The sequence below is a fragment of the Epinephelus lanceolatus genome, chromosome 9 (genome assembly GCF_041903045.1).
Source record: "Epinephelus lanceolatus isolate andai-2023 chromosome 9, ASM4190304v1, whole genome shotgun sequence".
NCBI lineage: Eukaryota > Metazoa > Chordata > Actinopteri > Perciformes > Serranidae > Epinephelus > Epinephelus lanceolatus.
The window spans coordinates 12,962,686-12,966,947 of NC_135742.1; the positions used below are offsets into that span (position 1 = coordinate 12,962,686).

Genomic DNA, 4,262 nt, shown 5'->3' on the forward strand with positions numbered 1-4,262 from the left:
CTCTTCACCCCCTGCAACATTACTGCAATATCTTACTGTTTTCTTTGAAATCATTTTGATTTTCTTCCTACTTTCTCTCTTGAGCATGTAGCTCAAAGTACTTTTTTGCTTAAGTATAGCTTCAGGTGTCACTTTATTTGGATAATCCACCTCAGAGTTTATTTGTTAAATTCCAACAGCTTATTAATTGACATTCAGAAAATCAGCTGTTTCGCCTTGTCTGTGCAATAGAAAATATGTGAAATTCACTACATATTCTCAGAATAATTTAGTTAAACTTGAATTATTAATTGAACCTATGCTGCAAGTTCATTTAAATTAGTTTAAGGATATATATATAGTTATGCTAAGGAAATGTCAGATATACTCTATAGATAGTCTGTTAAACACCTACAGAATAAAGCAAAACAGCAGAAGTGTTGAATCACAACTAAAAAGCTGTTGAAATGTTGAGGTGGACTATTCAAATAAAGTGTTACCCAGCTGCAGAGTGCAGCAATTGTGGTGCTTTAGACCTGTCATGTTTATTTATCAATACCAAGAAAGATTGTTATTAATAAACTAGAATTACCACCCCACGATTGTATGCCTCTGTGCACCAGTCATCAGACATGGTTACATTCATGTCTGTGAAAACATGAATGCTTCACACACATTTTCCCCCGACAGCACAGAGGATCCAAACAACTTGCATATTTACAAGGCAGGCACCACAGATGAAAGAGTGTCACCAATCAATTCTCTGACCAAATATTTTCCATTCTGTTCCTGAGATATGACAGTGAGTAATGACAAGAAAAGTGTTTTATGCTGATTATGATGACAAAATGAAGCTGACCTTTGACCTTTTGGATATAAAATGTCATCACTCCATTATTCTATCCTATTAGACATTTGTGTGAAGCTCTGTCCTAAGTAGCGGAATTCTTGTTGCACTGACCTTGACCACAAAATTCTAATCAGTTTATTCTTCAGTCCAGAAATTCTCTACAGGTGTTCTTGAGATATCGGGTTCATGAGTATGACACAGATTCAAGGTCACACTGACCCTGACCTTTGACCTCCGAAATCCAATCAGTTCATTGCTGAGTCCAAGTGAACATTTGTGGTAAATTTATAGAAATTCCCTCAAAGCTTTTTGAGATATCGCATTCACAAGATAGACAGACAAGGTCACACTGACCTTGACCTGTGACCCTTGACCACCAAAACCGAATTCATCGTTGAGTCCAATGGGACATTTGTGCCAAATTTGCACTGTTTTTGGGATATCACATTCACAAGAATAAGAGGGATGCAAGTTCATTGCAACCTTGACCTTTGAGCCTTGACCACCAAAATGTTATCAGTTCATACTCAAGTCCAAATCCACATTTGTGCCAAATTTGAAGAAATTCCCTCACGGCTTTCTTGAGATCTTGTGTTCACGAGAATGAGACAGACGAGGTCACAGTGACCTTTGGCCTATGACCACTAAAAACGAGTCACTTCATTGTTGAGTTTGTGCCAAATATGACAAAATTCTCTTGAGGCATTATTGAGATATTGTCCTCACCAGACAGATGGACAACCCAAAAAAATAATGGCTCCGGCCAAGGCTATCGCTGGCGGCAGTTGGTGTGAGACAGGACTTGTCTAGACAGGATTCCAGTCTGTAGCCAGGATAAGCTTCAGACCCTCGTGACCCTTCAAAGGATAATGAGTACAGATGGATGGATGCTTCAGTACAAACTCCACGTAACACAAAGTAAACACCCCCCAGGGCAACAGCACCATTTACAGCAATACTAATATATGACGTACGTCTAAAAGCTAAATAGAGGTGACTGTTTTTGTTAGCTGTTTTTTTGTTTGTTTTTTGAGAAAACATCATGTATAGACACATGTAAATTATTGGCCACCCTTTGCAAACATGACTGTTAGTGCCTTCCAGGGGTTAGAGCTGACAATGTTTTATCTCCATAAAGACAAAGAATGGGGCCAGTACGTTCAGAAAAGTTACAGTCAGAGCAAAGCATCTGTTTTATCATCTCTTTGTTGGGTTTGTTATATTATTGAAGTTCGATTTCTTTCAGTTTACCTGCTTAAGCATTAGTTACATTCCTCAGACCATACAGATAAGTGGAGCTATGCAAATATATAAAATATGTTCCCACAAACACACACATATGCACAGATGGGCGGGTCAGTCACCTGTTTGAAGAACCGCCCTCCATTACTGTAGAGCTCTATAAAATTGTCCAGCTCGGACATTTCAGCCAGGAGCTGCTTATCTGTCTTTCTCTGTCTGGGTGAAGACACAACTGAAGATGAAGCTTGCTGTGTTTGCTTGCCTGTTGCTGATCGTGCCATTCCAGGCCGAAGCTGGCTCATGCTATGGTAAAACCGTTCAAATCTGGGTGTCAAATGGCAGAAACCTACATGAAGGACTTGGAAGACCAGATCCCTATGTTGTGGTGAGTTGTTGGCTATCTTTCTCAAAATATAACCAAACATAAAATGGCAAATTTGATGCAGTGTGCTTCTTTTATTTATGCTATGACTTCAATTTTAATTCAATTTTCAATTTTATTTATCATGCCCGATATCACAAATCACCTCAGAGGGCTTTACAGCACATGACATCCTTCTATCCTTTGACCCTCACAGCAACAATTAAACTAAAAACTATAACAATAGCTATATTAATTATAATAAAAGTAGTTTGATGGTATGTTTTATATATTAATCAATGGTTGTATACATAAGCGCCAATAATAATTACATGTGTATAATAATAGAAGTATGACTAGTCTACAAAAACTTCAATGAAAAATGTATCCCCAATCTTGCATAAGAATATTCCAACGGGTTCAGCAGCCCCTCACATTAAATTAATTATTTGATTTGATTATTTTATAAAATGTACCTGCACTCACATAGATTTGGATTTTAGAAATCCATCCTTGTACATCTAATAAATGTTAAACTTAAAGACATTCCCTCTCCTTTAAAAAGTTAAAGAAAAGAAATGGGATATAGTACAGAATCATGCATAATAAAATGAATTACATAAAACATGTTTAAACAATATGTTAATATTTCCCCTTTTTTACACAGCACAACCAGGTCTTTTTTTTATTGGTGTGTGTGTAAATTGTCTCTGACTTGTTTGTAAGAAAAATATCCTCAATGTGATTATTATTATTATTTTTTTTTCCTTTTAAATTTCCCAATTTGATCTAACAGGTGAAAATCGGCAGTGACTCCAAAAAGACCAAAGTCATTAATTCAAGCACCAACCCAAGTTGGATGGAGAAGATGGAATTTCCCGAGGCCACTAGCGACATGCTTCAAATGGAGGTCTGGGACAAAGATGATTTCACTGCCGATGACAAACTGGGAACGTGCATGGTGCCAATGTCCTCAAATGGTCAAGATTTCCGCACCATTGAGTGCAAAATGGATGACAATACAGGTGTTGTCAACGCATTCTACAGGTGTTTCTAAATGTAACCTGCTCTTGAAAATGTAAAAGACCGATCTGAGGTGAAGCAAATTCTCTTTCTCGTCAAAGTATTTGTGGTAGAAAACCAAAACTTGACTAAATACTGATGATTCTTTTCCCACAATATTGTCCTTTTGTTTATTTCAAAATGGATGTCTGCTGTAAAGAAACTTTATTTTCAAAGGCCACAGTGTGCAAAATATCTTATATTGTCTACCTGTGACTTTTTGGTCGCTCAGCAGTTGAAAAATGAAGAAAATTCATCACCATTGAATCTTGTGTTAAAAAAAGCTGTATTTTCTTTGTACAGTTGGCTTTTTAGACACTGCAGCAGATCTGTATCTTTTCTGAACAACTATAATTTCTCACTGAAAGAGGATTCAGTTTGAAATGAAAACAGCAATGAATAAAACCAAAAGAAGTAAACAATATTTGTTTTCAATGTGTGTTTTCCGGTGCACTCATAGCCGGAATGAAATGCTTTACAGAAACTAAATGGTTTGAAAACATTTAAACCCGCAATGCCAGTAAACAGTCACACATACCTCCATGCTCATCTCAAATGACATACAATAATGAATTTATTGGATATTTTGGGAGAAATCTGACACCTCCATACTGCCCTATGTATCATTAAAAATCAAAGAAATAAACCCAAGACCTGAATTAAGAGAGCGCTCCTGCCGGGTTTTCTGTATGTTTATGAGTCTATGTCAGTAGTGAACACGAGTGTGTGAAATTTGTTCTCCGCATTTGACCCATCCCCCAAGGGAGC

The 4,262-nt window shown here is 37.0% G+C and overlaps 1 long non-coding RNA gene across 1 annotated transcript; it reads left to right on the top strand.

The window, feature by feature from the left end:
- Window positions 1-2,186: 2,186 nt before the first annotated feature.
- Window positions 2,187-4,157, top strand: LOC117252286 (uncharacterized). The gene is made up of 2 exons (XR_013492011.1): window positions 2,187-2,456; window positions 3,229-4,157. It is a non-coding gene; the product is annotated as an uncharacterized LOC117252286 (long non-coding RNA).
- Window positions 4,158-4,262: the final 105 nt, after the last annotated feature.